Source organism: Pongo pygmaeus, chromosome 18, assembly GCF_028885625.2.
Source record: "Pongo pygmaeus isolate AG05252 chromosome 18, NHGRI_mPonPyg2-v2.0_pri, whole genome shotgun sequence".
NCBI lineage: Eukaryota > Metazoa > Chordata > Mammalia > Primates > Hominidae > Pongo > Pongo pygmaeus.
The window spans coordinates 85,691,741-85,708,042 of record NC_072391.2 but is presented as its reverse complement, the minus strand read 5'-3'; the positions used below and the strand labels follow the sequence as shown (position 1 = coordinate 85,708,042).

The window sequence follows — 16,302 nt, the reverse complement described above, 5'->3', positions numbered from 1 at the left end:
TGGAGACTTGGCCATCACATGAGGGAACAGAGGGGAGCGAGGGGCCCAGGCCCAGCCTCAGACGACCGCCAGGCAAACACGCAGAGCCTCTTGGACCCAGTGGGCTGCCTGCCAAACTGCCAGCCACATGCAGCTCCTGAGCGGCCAGGTGAGACCTGCAGAAGCACCAACCTCAGACTCTCGGACCAGGGGAAACCATTGCCGTGTGAACCTCCGCAGTGGGGCTGCTTGTTACGCAGCAGTTGAGAGTGGTTAACGTCTCTATGCTGTGTTTTCTTATCTGTTAAACGAGGTTAAACATAGATCCTGGGGGGGTTGGGTGGTGGTTTGCTGTGGGGATGAAATGAGGCGGTGCAGGTCACAGTGAGTGCAGACAAGTGACTGTCATCCTTTGCTTTGTCTCTGACCCATGAAAGCGACACTTTCCTCAGATCTGCCCTGACCTTTGGTCACGAATCCCAGCCCAGATGCCCTGGGCTGCTGCAAAGGATCCAAGTCCAAGTCCATCCTGCTGGCCCATGTGTCCCTTCCTCTGGGACTCACGTGTTCCCTTCATCTGTGGCTCACATGCCCTTTTCACCCGTGGCTCACGTGTCCCCTCATCTGCGGCTCACACCCCCCTTAGTCCGTGGCTCATATGTGCCTTCATATGTGGCTCACGTGGCCCTCCATCCGTGGCTCACGTGGCCCTTCATCTGTGGTTCACGTGGCCCTTCATTTCCCTTTGTCCGTGGCTTGTGGTGTCTTGCGTGTGTGGCCTGAACACAGGACCAGTAGTGAGGAGGGTGGTGGAGGGAGCACAGCCCCACCTGCCACTCTAAAGAGCTGCACATCGCAGCCAGGACTTCTGACACCACAGCAGGGGGCAGGGATCGGAGGCTCATCGGGTTGTGGAGAGGTCACCTCCTCCAGCACTTTCTGGGGCTTTGTTTTGCTTTCTCTGACCTGGCCCTGTCCAGAGGCTAACGGAGGCCTGGCCCTGCCGGGCTGAGGAGGACCTACACCATCTCTGTGCCCGGCTCTGACCCTGGACCTGAGAGCCAGGCCCCTGACACAAGTGGCTTGATGACAGGTCATGAAGCAAAAGCTGAGTTCCTCTCTTGACCTCGCCTCTCACTCCCAGGCACAGTCTCCGAAGTGTCTGAGATGCAGGGAGTCAGAGGCCGTCCAGGGAGGGGATTTCCAACATTCTCCGGCACTGACACCTTCGTTCCAATGACCAGAAGAAGAGATCTTACAGAGGAGAATCTCTCTCTCTCTCTTTCCTCACGTATACATCTATGTGTCTCTATCACATCCATCTATCTATGTATCTATGTATCTATGTATCTATGTATCTATCTATCTATCTATCTATCTATCTATCTCTTATTTATATCCATCCATCCATCCATCGCACATATATACATATACTACATACATATATACCTTATAAATATTCAGATTTGGATTTACATGGTGGGGCAAAGACTGCTAACACTGAGATACACGACCTTGCCCTTTAACCCCCTGAGAATCCTGAAATTTGCCAGCTCCATCGATCTCCTTTAGCCGACCTTCCCCAGCAGTCTTCTTAGCTGGGATGAGGGCAGGCAGACCTGCGTGGCAGGAGGGAGATGATGAAGGAAAGGCACTCCCAGGCCACAAGCCCCGAGTGGGGCTGACCCTGTCCCAGGTCCCAGGGTGGGTGCATGGCCCAGTCTCACAAGCCAGGGCACCACATCCATCCCAGGGCAGTGATCGCTTGAGGGTGGGCACCAGGTCTGCCAATGAGGGGCTTCCCTGGGTCCTTTGCTGGAACTCATAGGAAGAGGTACTTTTGCTGTGCTGGTTGGACGGAGGCCTGGGCCCTGGGGGCCACTTAGCCTCCCTGCAGGAGGGTCTCCTTCCAGCCTCCCTTCAGGAGGGTCTCCATCTGGCCTCCCTTTAGGGGGGGTCTCCGCCTGGCCTCCCTGCAGGAGGTTCTCTGCTTGGTCTCCCTGCAGGAGGTTCTCTGCTTGGTCTCCACGTCGGAGGGTCTCCGCCTGGCCTCCATGCAGGAGGGTCTCTGCTTGGTCTCCATGTCGGAGGGTCTTCATGGCCTCCATGAAGGAGGGTCTCTGCTTGGTCTCCATGTCGGAGGGTCTCTGCCTGGCTTCCATGCAGGAGGGTCTCTTGAGTTTGGAGCTGACGTGCAGAAAAGCAGAGCCAGGAGATGAAGACAGGCAGATACCTGCCGGCCCTGTCTGAGAACCCGGATTTAGCTTTGCCCGAAGTCCATCATTCCATGGACCTTTCAGTCTCACAAGCCAAGAAATTCTTTATTGTGTTCTATGAGTTGTGTTTCTGTCACTCGCACTCGACAGACCCAAAGTACAAGCACCTGAAAAACACAGCTTGATCGTCACACTGAGAGTGGGATTACGGGGAGAAGGGACGTGGAGCTGATACACGACAGATGGTCCCGGGTCCACCCGCAGACCTAAACTCTGCTGCCTGTGGGAAGCCTGAGCACATGGCCGGGAGGGCGTCACCTGCAGTGGGGATGACTCCAGAGTTCACCTGGGGTGGCCCAGGGTCAGGACCCTCGGGACAGGTGCAGAAGACGGGCATGGGGCCTGTCTGAACACAGCATGGGCTTTTGATCCATCCAGGACAGACATGTGGCCTGATGCGTGTCAACATCCTGTGCCATGTGCACCCCGCATGGTGGCAGCTCTTACTGGCTGTGGAATGGCCCAGCGTAGAGTGAAGATCAGACTCTAGAGCTTCTGCCTTCAGGTTTGAATCCCTTCTCCTTGCTGGTCACACAGCCCTGAGTGAGGCATTTATTCTCTGAGCCTCAGGTGGGAATTATAACATTATAATGTTATCTACCCAGAGGGCTTCCATGAGGATCCCTGACACCAACGAACCTGGGCAGGTCAGAGCATGGCGCCTAGTATGTCATACTCAAGAGTGGCACACCCAAAACCAATAACATATCAGTTATATAATTTATATTTGTACATATATACAATTATATATTATTTATATAATACGTGTAACATACAATGTTACACAGGTATACACACAATAATATCTGTATATATGTGTGTATCTTTCTATCTACCTACCTACCCATCCAGCCATCCACCCATCCATCCACCCATCCAACCATCCATCCATCCATCCATCCATCCACCCATCCATCCATCCATCCACCCACCTATCCACCCACCCATCCATCCATCCCATCCATCCATCCATCCATCCATCCATCCATCCACCCACCCACCCACCCAACCCATCAATCCATCCACCCACCTATCCACCCACCCATCCATCCATCCATCCTTCCACCCATCCATCCACCCATCCATCCATCCACCCATCCATCCACATACCCACCTACCTACAGAGCTCCCTGGCGGGCTGTCCATGGCCATAAGAGAAAGTTCCTCCCGGCTTCAACTTTCTGAAGTTCTGCCTACAGAGGTCACCTCAAAGTAGAAGTATCCCTGGGGCTGATTCACTCCTTGTGGCGGAGGGCACTCAGCTGAGCCAACCTGAGGCTGTACTGGCCAAGACATGGCAGCAAAGCCCAGACCCCAGAGCGGAAAGGCTGATGCAGGCAAAGCTGTTGTTGGGGCCAAGGCACAGTAAAGTTGTCCCGGACAGCAGGGAGGGATGGGGGTGAGTATAGGTTGGTAAAGAGGATTGGGTGCGTGCCCAGTGGTGGGCCCAGGTATCTCGGGGACCATGACAGAAGGACCACACGAAAGCCACGGTGACAGGGCTCTGACGTGTCCAGGGGACTCCACATGCTGTTGTCACGCTCTGAGAGGCCCTGAGCCCCCTGTTCCCTCAGGCACTGCATCTTTCACTCTCTGAACACCTGATGTCTCCTGGCCTTCAGGGCCAAAAAAATGACAAGGTACCCCCAGCATTTGACAAGCTCATCAGGTGGCAGAGGAGACGCCAGGCCTGACCTGGGGAGGGGCCGGGAGTGTCAGCCCCACCTCACACCCCACAGGCCTGTCCTTCAGGGCACCTGGCCACGGGCACCTCTTGTGCTCACGATACGACCGGGAGGCACCTTCAAAGACTGAGTCCAAGAGAACGCGAAATGCTTCACGGATAATTTTTAAAAATCCAGACCACATGTTAACGTGAAACTACTGTGGTTATGCTGGGCTAAATGAAAGGTATCATTAAAGTTCATTTCACCTCTTTTCTCATCTGAAGCCACTGAGCACCTGAAACTTGAGTGTGGCTCAAACCCCACCCCTCTTGGACAGCACAGGTGTAGACGTGTCAAACCCCGCTCCTCCCGGACAGCGCAGGTGTAGACGTGTCAAACCCCGCTCCTCCCGGACAGCGTAGGTGTAGACGTGTCAAACCCCGCTCCTCCCGGACAGCGTAGGTGTAGACGTGTCAAACCCCGCTCCTCCCGGACAGCGTAGGTGTAGACGTGTCAAACCCCGCTCCTCCCGGACAGCGCAGGTGTAGACGTGTCAAACCCCGCTCCTCCCGGACAGCGTAGGTGTAGACGTGTCAAACCCCGCTCCTCCCGGACAGCGTAGGTGTAGACGTGTCAAACCCCGCTCCTCCCGGACAGCGCAGGTGTAGACGTGTCAAACCCCGCTCCTCCCGGACAGCGCAGGTGTAGATGTGTCAAACCCTGTTCCTCTCAGGCAGCGCAGGTGTAGACGTGTCAAACCCCGCTCCTCTTGGACAGCGCAGGTGTAGACGTGTCAAACCCCGCTCCTCTTGGACAGCGCAGGTGTAGTCGTGTCAAACCCTGCGCCTCTCAGGCAGCGCAGGTGTAGTCGTGTCAAACCCCGCTCCTCCTGGACAGCGCAGGTGTAGATGTGTCAAACCCCAACCCTCTTCGACAGCGCAGGTGTAGACGTGTCAAACCCCGCCCCTCTTGGACAGCGCAGGTGTAGACGTGTCAAACCCCGCCCCTCTTGGACAGCGCATGTGTAGACGTGTCAAACCCCGCCCCTCTCGGACAGCGCATGTGTAGACGTGTCAAACCCTGCCCCTCTTGGACAGCGCATGTGTAGACGTGTCAAACCCCGCTCCTCTCAGGCAGCGCAGGTGTAGATATGTCAAACCCCGCTCCTCTCAGGCAGCGCAGGTGTAGTCGTGTCAAACCCCACTCCTCTCGGACAGCGCAGGTGTAGCATGAGCCCCTCCTTCCTGAGGCCCCAGCACGGCTCGCCCTTTGGGGTCCCCAATGACGTCTCCTGGACACATGCCCTCAAAGCTGCTGGCCGGAGACTGGTGAGGCAGCGTCTGCCCCACTTGCGGTTGGAACCGTGATGGCCGTCGCACACTGGCCCTGGCCTCTGGCTTTCAGACCAATTGCCAGCCTTGCTGGTTGTCACCTGTGTCCTGGAGGCAGGACTTGTGATACCAGGGAACAGTTGGGGAAACTGGGGCTGAGGGTGTGAAATACCTTGACAAAGCCCACAGCTCCAGGGCTGACCCCCACCCGAGCCCCTCCTCCTGCCCGGGCAGCTCGGCACTGGGGCGAACCCACTCCCGCTCTTTCCTCGATGAGCTCCTGGGCTCTGCCCACCCTGGGCCACAGGGCACAGCACGGCTTTGGGTCCCAGGCACTTCCTGCCTACGGCAGGCCCCCCTGGGTGCCCTCTAGAGACTCTAATTATTCCCCAGGCACCGGTCCGGCATAAACACAGCCCAGACATCCAAGCAAAGCAGGCTGCTGGTGTGGACAGCCTTTCCCAGAGCTAAATGCGGCTCCCAGCTCCAGGCAGGCTCTGAGCGCTCAGCTAACAATCGGATGCCGCGGGCCCTGGGCTGACCCTGCTGTGGGCATGCTCCCACTGACCGGGAGTGACCGCTTGGCCGGGCATGGAGGGCCGCTGGCGGCCTTTCTTCCGCTGGGAGGGCACTCCAGGGCGGGCGAGGCAGGAATGCACACGGGCTGGTCCGCGTTTAGAATGTATTTATAGACCGGCCACAGCTGCCAGCCGCGTGGTACCCACGAGGTCAGCTTCCTGCCAGGCCCTGCGGCCAGATGTTTACTGAGATTGCAGAGACCAACCCACCCACACACGCCTGGATTTATCCCACATCCACGCTCTGAGGCCTCTCTGTGCCAGGACCTGGTAGACTCTGGGACTCAGAGAGCTGGTGACAGTCACGACCCTCAGCAGGTGTCAGTGCTTCAGGGACTTGGGACTCAGGACCAGCATGCAAACCACAGATCTACAAGGAGCAAGAGAGGTCGGGGAGGGAACCTGCCTGGGAAGGGACTCAGGATCAGCACGCAAACCACAGATCTACAAGGAGCAAGGGAGGTCGGGGGGGGAACCTGCCGGGGAAGGGAGACCTTCTCAGAGGAAAGGCAGGGCGATGTTGGAGTTGGGTTTTGAAGGATGAATAGGAGTCTTCCAAGAGTTCCAGGTGGAGATGAATAGCAAGAGCAAAATGGTCTGGTGGTGAGCAAGGAAGTGGGGTGTCTGGGGACAGCAGCTGCCATCCAGGTGCCTGAAATATAGCATCTAGGGACAAAGAGATGAGGCTTTACAAGGGTCTCAAAGCTCAACATAGGTAAAAATCACCAGAGCAGCCTTAGATGCAGACCCCAGACCCTGCCCCAGTGATTTCCATTCAGCTGGGAATGTGTGGTTTAACCAGCCCCCGAGGGGGTCTGATCCAGGCCCACCAACCCTATTTTAAGGAACTAACTCTTAGAGACGAAAGAGGTCCGTGATGGACAGAAAAGTCGGGTGTGGCTTCCCGGAGAAAACAGAGAAGGTAGTCAGGTGTGAGAAGGCTGGGCTGGAGAGGAGGCACCTATGCTAGGCGTTTGGCATCAGGATTGCAAGGTACAAGGGCACTCAGAGACCCTGGGTGCAGGGCTGAGCTGCTCGTGCAGCAGCTGCGGGCACACGTGGCCACGGAGCGTCTACATGTCGCTGGCCAGAATCAAGACATGGTACAAATGCAGAACGCAGGTGACTTCATGAGAGCGCAGCAAGGAGAATGTGAACTCACTGATCTTTGTATCAGTCACGTGGTGGAATGAGGATACTTTGTAGACACAACACAATTAACTTCATCTGTTTCTTTACATATTTTTAAATGTGGTTACAAAATCACTTGTGTAGCTTGAGTTTGTAGCCTGCATAAGATATTGTATCACGTTATATGATATAATGTATCTGCATCATAATATGATACTGTATCATGTTATATATTATATGACAGGTTGTCATACATCATATCTTTAGATTATATTATACTTTGTTACATTATGTTGTATATCATATTATACTAAATTTTTCTAGCTATTTCTATCGGTGAGCTCTGACCCACAGGCTGCAAACCCAGCCTGCCTGCACAGGGTTCAAAATGCTCATAAAAATTTCCAGCCAAGATATGTTACAGAAAAGTTCAGTTAGGCTTCTCTTGAAAGCCGATGAGATGTGGCCGCCATAAGTCTGTCCCCTCGCATCTCCTGAAGATGTGTCGGGTGCTCGCCGTGGGCCACAGACCGCACCGCTCCCCGCCGCCTCCTGTCCCCCAGCCCCACCTGTCCCAGGAGGCTTCCCACCTGCACAGGTCAGAGGCTCCCGATCCCGAGGCATTGGGCCTGTGCCTCTGGGGACCACTCAGCCCTCCACTTGATGAAGAGGACACCAAAGCCAGAGAGGGACACCCCTTGCCTTGGGTGGCAGAGACAGCGAACCCTTACAGTCTGTCCAAGACAATGGCCCTGAATTCGCTGTTCTCCAGGGCTTTGCCCAGGATCAGACTTGAGCCTGTGGATGCTGGGACCTGGGGAATGCAGCCAGTCAAGCGCAGTCACATGGAGCAACTGTCCCAGCTCTGTCCCTTCTGCCAAGCAAGAGGTGGCAGCTTCAAATCCCAGCCCTGTGTGCTGCCCGGCTCCTTCCATTCTCCACGGGGTGCTGGCACCCAGACCCTGCACATGGTGCCCTGTGCCACCTCAGCACTATTGGGGTGCTCTCCACATCTTATCCCTCCACTGTGCAGGTGGGGAAACTGACGCTGCGGGGGACTTGCCCACAGTCTCCCGGGTAGCAGCTGGCACAGTGGGATTCTACAGCACACCTCCCAACTGCGACTGCATGACATGGGCGGACAGCAGCCGGAGCTGGTCCCATCGCCAGGACAGCAGCCTGATTTGGAGAGGATGACGCGGGCCATTCACCCGGGCCTGTGGTGCGGGCGGCTGCCTGGGTCAGGTCTTTCAGAACTGCTGACCATGAGTTGCCAGAGGTTTAAGTTCTTCCAAGAGGAATGTGTCTCTGTGCCTTTGCCTATGCTGCTTCCTTTGCTGGGGATGCCCTCTCCCATCTGGCATGCTTGGAGAACTCCCAGTCACTGTTCAAAACCCACCCAGCTCAGAGACGCCTTCCCCCAGGGAACCTCTGTGGGATCCTCACACGCTGGCCTGTCTCCCTAGTCTACCTGCTGGATTCTGCCCTCTGGAGGGGCTGCTTGGGAGCAGTGCCCGGCGGCATCCGAATGTTAGCACTGTGGCCGTCCCTGCTTCCTGTTTCCTCCAGCTGAGAGTAACTGACAGCGCAGGAAAAGTCAGCTTGCCTAGGAAGGGGAAACTGAGGCCCCCTGGAGGTTGTGTCCAAGTGAGACTTGGGTCAGGAGGAGCACTGGGGGTTCCCAGGCAGAGCGGCCGCCTCCTGTTTGGTTGGAGAAGACACACAGTGCTCATGGACCCCACGTGGGTTTACGCAGTCCGGCCTGCCTCCCCCAACTCCTCTGACTGCTCCCCACTGGGTGGGCTCTGGACAGGTTGCACTGACCTCAGTGGGGTTGGAGCCATGGGGCCCCTGCCAGTTGGTGGGTGCCCCTACTCGCATGTGCATCCAGAACTGGGGAAGGTGCCACAGGACAGATCCCAGGACCTGCTGGGCCCACTGTGAGACAGGCCTGAGCCGAACCCTGTGACTACCTGACCTCCGTGAGCCCCTCTGCCTGGAGAGCACAGGGATGTCCTGGGTTTCCCGGAGTCAGTGTCAGTTCGGAGCCAGTGTCTAGTGGCCCCTGAAAGTCTGATTATTTCTTTCTCCTGGACACATAGACACCCCAGAAAAAAGCTGTGGGTCCCTTGGGAGGAGGCTGTGCAAGGACGAACAGCGTCATCTCTGGCAGTGCAGCGGGGCCCTCCCCAGGCCGGCCCGGCCTCACTCGGGGCTTCACCAGGCTCCCTGCGAGGAAGCACCTGGCCCTGCGTGTGGAGAGTGGAGAGTGGACAGGTAAGTGCTCAGGAGGCGAGGGCTGTGCTGTCCTCAGGGGGCCAGGGAGGCACAGCGGGGGAGCCTCCTGGGGGACTGCACTGTCGTTCAAAGACACGGCCTTGGGGTCCCCAGCCACTCACTCCCTTGCCTTGATTTCCCTACTCAGGGCAGAGTTTGAATCCTGGCCCCATTCCCTGTCGTGTGGTCCTGAGCCAACGCCTCACCCTCCCCTGGCCTGGTTGCCTCATCCACAGAGTCGGGGTGGTGCTGAATGGAACAGAACACAGTGGCGGGAGCGGAACGGTGGGAAACTGGGGCAGCTCCTTGTAAGGCCAGGGTGGCCACGGGACGAAGCACCTTCCACCCCCAGGAACCTGCCCAGGAGAGATGAAAACGGGTGCCCACGCAGAAGCGGTACACAAATGCTCACGGCAGCTCGACTCACAACAGCCAGACAGGGGAGACAAGCCAGGCGTCCAACGGAGGAGGGGTGCGTGCACAAAACGTGCTCCGTCCACGTGGCAGAACAGCACTCAGCCGCAAAGACGAAGGAAGCGCCGACTCCCGCCCGCCACGGCATAGATGGGCCCTAAAGATGTGACGCTGAGTGACAGAGCCAGTCACAAAAGAGCGGGGCGTAGGAACCACGTACTCGAAGTGTCCAGAACGCGCAAATCGACAGACAGGAAGGAGCGGCTGCTGAGGGCTGGGAGAGGGGAATAGGGAGTGACTTCTTCATGGGCACAGGGTTTTTTTTGGGGTGATAAAAACGTTCCAGAACTAGATGGTGGTGATGTTTGTACAACCTTGTGAATATCCTGAAAGCCGCTGAAGCGCACACCGTAGAAGAGCGGTTATGTGACTCGAGAGCTTTATCACTGTATCTATAGAAAAGGTTCCTACAGCGAAGGGCTGGTGTAAGTAAGGCACAGAGGATGGCCCTGGCACCTGGCTCCCCAGCTTCTACAGATGGGGCGGCCTCCTCCAGTATGGAGACCCGGGTATCCTGGCTCCCACGCCCCCTCTGGCTGGGATCTTAGCAAGTCACATTCCTGACCCTGCCCGGAATGCAGAGAAGCTCCATTCTGTAGCCTCCCAGTGGGCAGTGCCCGGCTGGCCACGTCCAGGCCTGGAGACGCAGGCTCTGTTTACACACAACCACCTTGGCCCAGCAGCCCTGGAGGAATGCGGAAAACCCCGCTCAGGGACGCTCCCAACGGTCACATTCTGCAGGCGGCTGCCGTGCCCGGCCGGTAGGAAAGGCTCGATGGCTGCTCATGAATGTGGACTCTGTGTGGCCGCTGGCTGGGATGCTGGCCCTGCGAACAGCCCAGAGACAGGACAGGCGCTGTTAGCAGGCGGCCAGGGGACAGAATGTCCCCCATCCTGCCTCTGGCTCTGGCCCGCCGGCCAGGGGGGGTTGAGGGTGGGGAGGGTTAGGAGCAGCCCTGGGTACAGCTCCATCGGCCGGGGCTGCTGAGTTCACACTCACTGCTCACTCATCCCTCCACTCACGTGCCTATCCACACCCTCGCTCCTGCTCGGCCGCTCCCCTCTCCGGGGAGCCCCTCTGCAGCCACTCTGGGGTTGTAAAGAGACTCCAGGTGCTGTGCACCCCACTTGGTAATGCAAACCGAGGCTGGGAGCTGTGGCTGCCCTGTCCTGGCGGTGTGGCTGGGAGGGCTGGGTGAAGCTTGGCTCCAGAGCTCTAAGGCCCCCGAACCTGTGTTCTTTCCACTTGAGGGGCCACCCACCCTGATTGGAGGAGCAAGGGCTGGGGAGGAGATGGGCCCTTTGCTCCCAGTTCCTCCATGGCAGGGGGCAGAGCTCCTCTTGCTTCAAGAGCTGGGTGTTGGGGGGACGGGGGGACGGGGTGGCGGGAGCCCCAGGTCCACCATACCAGGGTGGGCCAGGTGAGCACCCAGCGTTCCCCAGACACGCTGAGCCTTCTCAGCCTGGCCTGCGGGCTCTCCTCGCTGGGTCAAAAACAGCTTATATTTGGAATTCTCCTCCCCAAGGCCAGTTCCCTTTCAACAACAGTGTGATTCTCAGAGACCACTTCACTCCTGGCAGGGCTGGGGTGAGTACTGAGCAGGAAGCCTACCGTTTGACACCGGGTCACAGCCCCCAAGCCACCCCCAGTGTTGTCGCTGGTCTCACTTTCTGGTCCTCTGGACTCGGGACCAGCAACCGCAAGCAGCCAAGGGGGTGGGGCATGCTTTGAAGAACATCTGAAGGCTGTGCTGACAGCGGCCCGAGTCCCCCGGCACCCGGGGGTGGGTCCTGCCCGCCGCTCCCACCCCGCCCTGAAGCCGGCCTGGTGAACCCAGACCAAGGGGGGAGAACCGGGAGTGACGTGGACTCACAGGAATGAGGGGGCTGGACGGCCGATAGCACCTGAGGAGGGCCAAGGCCGCAACCCTTTGGCCGTTGGGGGCAGCTTCCGCAGCCACGCAGGATGGGGTTGCATGGAAGGTCCTCAGGGGTGTGGATGGCAGTCCACACCTGACCCAGGGCTGCCGCGGGTCTCTGGGTGTCTAGCACAAGGCGCTCCCCTGGGTGGATACAGTCTTGGAGGTTGGGGAAGCCCGACAAACAGTATGCACTGGGTGCCCATGTGCAGTGAACAACCTGCTCAACTGTACTGGCCCATCTTCCCTTCTACCCAGGGAAATGGAAGTCCTTAGCTCCGAAGTATAAGATTGCAGCCAGTCCCTGAGGACAGCGTCTACCTCCCCCACCATGCCTGTCGGCAAATGATGAGCACGGGGAGGGAGCGGCCAAAGAAACAGGCCCTGAGCAACTTCAAGGCCACCTCACAGAGCCCCATCCTCACGGAACCACCCCCTGCCTTCTACTATGCTCCGTCCAGCCCCTAGCAGGTAGCAGGTCAGCTCCATCAGAGAATGAGGCTGGCTCATGGGGGTCAGTTGAGAGGCCTGGGAGCTTAAAACCACTTGGAGATAGCCTTAACCTGGGAGCGGCTGGTCTCTCTAGGTAGGTGGATGGAGCTGTGTCTGGAAAGGAATCACTAGAGGGCCCTGGATGTGACAAGACCCTCTGAGTCACTAGCCAGCGCCTGCTGAGCCCGGGGAGAAGGGAACTGGCCTGAATAGGGTCCCTTCGTCAAGGGGGATGGCCTTGCAGGGTAGATGGGACACCAAGGATGGGTGAGGGCAGCAGGGAGAGGAGGGGTGTTCCCACGAGGGTGGGGGTGATGTCTAGGGGAGCAGGGCAGGCAGTCGCTGGTGGAGATGGGGCAGGACGGTGGGGTCCCAGGCAGGAGGCGGGAAGAGAGAGCACACATCCTGAGGTGGACCCATGAGGAACCTTGTCAGGGAGTTAGAACAGGGCTGGACTGTGGCCTGGAATGCAGGACCCGAGCATGGCCACCGCCCACAGTGAGCAGGAGGACGGGCTGGTCACACTCTCCCAGGTCTCCTCCCCACCCTGCAAGTCTAGAATGAACCAAAGCAAGGGTGGGCTGGCCGGCCAGGAGGGAAGATGGGGAAGGCGCTGGGAAGATGGGGAAGGCGGAGTCCACAGGACCGGGCCGCATGTGCCTCACCGGCGTCACTGCTCCCTATGGCGGCCTCCATCTGGGCTTTTAGCTGGCACCTTGCACCACTCAGGTCTTTCTTGTCCTCAGAACCCTCTCCACAGGTCCCATGGAGTCTCCTGAAACCCATGGGCTGCAACCACAGCAGCTAGTACCTACCAAGTACTTGCGGTGTGCCAGGCCTGTGCCAGGGTGCTCCACACACCAGCCCGTCCCACGGACCCTTGTGAGGGCTCCCCATTTTTCTGATGAGAAATAAAGTCCCAGAGGGGTTTGGTCACTCACCCAAGGCCACACAGCCCCTAGCAGCTGTTTCCAGAGCCTGGACTCTTAACTACTACACAGGCATTCCCCACATCATCAGCCCCATGTTTGGACAAGGAGGCAGGCAGGGGTAACATAATTATAATTATTATTATTATTATTTTTTTTTGAAACAGAGTCTCACTCTATCAACCAGGCTGGAATGCAGTGGCATGAGCATCATTCACTGCAGCCTCGAACTCCTGGGTTTAAACAATCCTTTCCCCTCAGCCTCCCTAGTAGCTGAGAGTACAGGTGCACACTACCATGCCTGGCTAACTTACTTTAATTTTTTTTTTTAGTAGAGATGGGGTCTCGCTATGTTGCCCAGGCTGGCCTCAAACTCCTGGGCTCAAGTGATCCACCCGTCTCAGCCTCCCAAAGTGTAAGGATTACACAGCCACCACCCCCAGCTGGTAACCGAATTCTTAGTAGGAGTCAGAACCAGAAGGGAGGGTAGGGGGCTTGTCTTGAAAGCATCTGGGCTCCAGATGAGTCCACCATGGCCTGATATCTAGGGCACTATAGGTGGTGGCAAGAATCCAGGAGAAAGGAGGGGAGGGCATCTCTGCTTCCAGGCCACCCTGGTGTTCAGGTTTACTTCCGTTCAGCAAACACGAGGAAAGGGCAGAAACCCACTGAATTTCTCCCAGGGGAAGGTGGCAGGATGGGGCCTGACCTGGAATGTCAAGTCAGAAATGACCTGAAGAGATTAGGCATACAGGGGGAGACCATCTCTATTAAAATTATCCAAAGTCAGCCATGTGTAAGAGCTCAGCTGATGTGCTGCCTGCCGCCCCAGGATGATGGACCAGTGCATTCCAGCTGGTAGGACTGCAGGAATGGCTGGAACAGGCTGCTGTGATGGGGAGTGAGTTCCCCGTCACTGGGGGTATTCAAGCAGAGTCAGTAACCTGGAGGCAGGGTCTGGTGGAGACCGAAGCACTGATGAGGGGGTTGAAGTTCATGACCCCAAAATTTCCCTTGACCCTGAAATCCTGGGACTTCCTGGTTTGCACACTGCCCAGGGCTGCCAGCCTCCGGGCATTACAGCCGCACACCCTTCACCTGTGCTTCCCAAGCTGAGACTCTGCAGGGCCCCTGGGTTCTCTCTGAGAAGGCCCTGGCCTTCCTCTTTGCCTCAGATACCCTCTTCCTCTTTTCTATTTGCAGGGCGGAATGATCAGCTCCCGGTGAGCTCTGTCCTGTGGTCTGGGACCTGCCAGGTGCATGGCATGGAAGGCACGTCTCCCAGGCCACCTCCTCCGAGGGTGCCTAGCTGCCCTTCCTAAAACTGCAGCTCCGCCCCAGCTTCTGAGCTCCCTGCTCAGCCCTCACGCCCGACGCTGTCTAGGCATTTACCTGTTTATTTTGTTTATTTTCAGGAATGCAGGGCTGTGGGCTGTGCTGGGGGCACCTAGGACAGGCTGGGCACTGAGAGGGCCTCAAGACACCTTTGTCCACCCGACCGGCAGAAGGGAACTAGACTTGCTCTTGGCAGAATGGGCAGGGGCTGTCAACGACACTACCGCGTGCTGTGCTCACTTCCCAGCATCAGCCCACTCTGACCATCAGTTTCTTCATCTAAGACTTGGGTTTACACGGATCTCAGGACGTAAGGATTAAACGTGATAACACGTGGCACACTCCCTATGCCCAGTACGGCTCACGGCTGGGGATGAAGCAGTTAACCGCCTCCACCGCAGGAGCGGACTTGGCAGCTGAGCTGCCCCACAGCCTTCGCTGCCCCCCCGCCCCCGCCGTGGACCTGTCCCTCTGCCCTCGGCCCAGGGTGCAGGGACAAGGACTGGGTGGCCACGGGAGTCCCCCGAGCCCCATTGGCCTTCCCTTCCGGCCGCCGCCACGCGGGGCGCCGCGTCCCCACGGGTCTAGACGTCCAGCCAACTTCCCGGCTCTGCAAAAGCCTCCGGGGGTGCGCGGGGCTGGGCGGGGGTACGGCGTGGTCTCCCCCAGGGTGGGCTCCAAAGCTCCCACCCCCGTCCGGGGCGCTGACACCGCCGACTCGCAAGCCTATGCCGCTCTCGGAGCGCCGCGGGGCCAGCACGCCCGGGGGGGCGGCCTGGAGGAGGCGGCGGCACGGCTGGGGCACCCCCGGCTCCGATCCGCGATGAATGGGGCGGCCCGGGCCCCGCTCCCCGCAGCCCCACCCGGAGGCCCCGCTCCCCGAGCCCCCCGCTCCGCGGCCCTCGCCAGTACGTTGCCCGGGAGCTTCCCAAACTGCCCACGGAGCCGGACACCGCGCTGCCAACGCTTCGCTCCGGGCAAGGCTGCGGCCCCCGCCGGGCCCCAGCGCTCGCTGCCCCGCGCGTCCGGGCCCGGGAGGAGGAGGTCGGGGGAGCCGGGCCGGGCGCCGCGACCGCTGGGAGGGTCCGGCCCCGCCGGGGAGCGGCCCCCGAGGGCGCAGGAGCGGGAGCCGGGCCGGAGACCCCAGCGCAGCCCGGTGACACCCCCGCCCCGCGTTCCAGCCCGGGGTCCCCAGGCACCGCGCGCGCCTGGGCGGCGCATCCGCACTCACCTCCGCTCCAAGGCCCGCTCCGCCCGCCACGCCTGCCGCCGCCAACGAGCTCCCGGCCCGCGCCGCCCCAGCGCTCTGCAGCGTAGGCGCCGTCCTCATCCCGACCGCAGGCCCGCCCGGGCCGCCCGCCCGCCGGGCACCGAGCCGCTCTGCCGCGCGCTGCGCCTCGGGGCGGGGTGGGAGGAGAGGGAGCAGCCGCCACCCTGCCCAGGTCGCCGCGGGCCAGCCCTGCAGCCAGCTCCAGCCCTGGGCCGGGTGCTGGGAAGGCCGGACGCCGGCCGGCGGCCGCGGGGTCTGCCCCCCGGAGGCTGGGGCGGCTTAGGTTACAGACTCCGCCGCCCCCGCACCCTCCCCCCAGCTATTTTTAGCGCCGCTTTTCCTAGGTGTTTGTTTCATGGGACCCACCCCGGCGATGGGGGGCCCTGAGGCATTGCTCCCTGAACCCCCTCTTCACACTCCCCGGCCAGCCCACCCCAGACTGGCAGGCCTTGCTGCTCAGATGGAAACGCTAGATTTAGCACAACTTAAAAACACGTCTGCCATAATTCAACCCGTGTGGCTTCCAGCGGCTGCTCTATCTCCATCCCTGGCCTGCGCTCCAGCCCCCAGGTGCCCACACATGACACGCTTGCCCCTTTGCTTCTGTCTGGGAGGTGGGGGATGTCCCAACTGGCACCTGGCAC

At 59.1% G+C, this 16,302-nt stretch overlaps 1 protein-coding gene across 1 annotated transcript in view; it reads right to left on the bottom strand.

Moving 5' to 3' along the window:
- The window catches only part of ZNF469 (zinc finger protein 469), a 57,552-nt gene extending 41,666 nt beyond the window's left edge, over positions 1–15,886 (bottom strand). The window contains exon 1 of the mRNA XM_063654188.1: positions 15,620–15,886. The gene's annotated coding sequence lies outside the window, so the exon portion shown is untranslated. The remainder of the gene's footprint in view (positions 1–15,619) is intronic.
- Between the last annotated feature and the right edge of the window lie 416 nt (positions 15,887–16,302).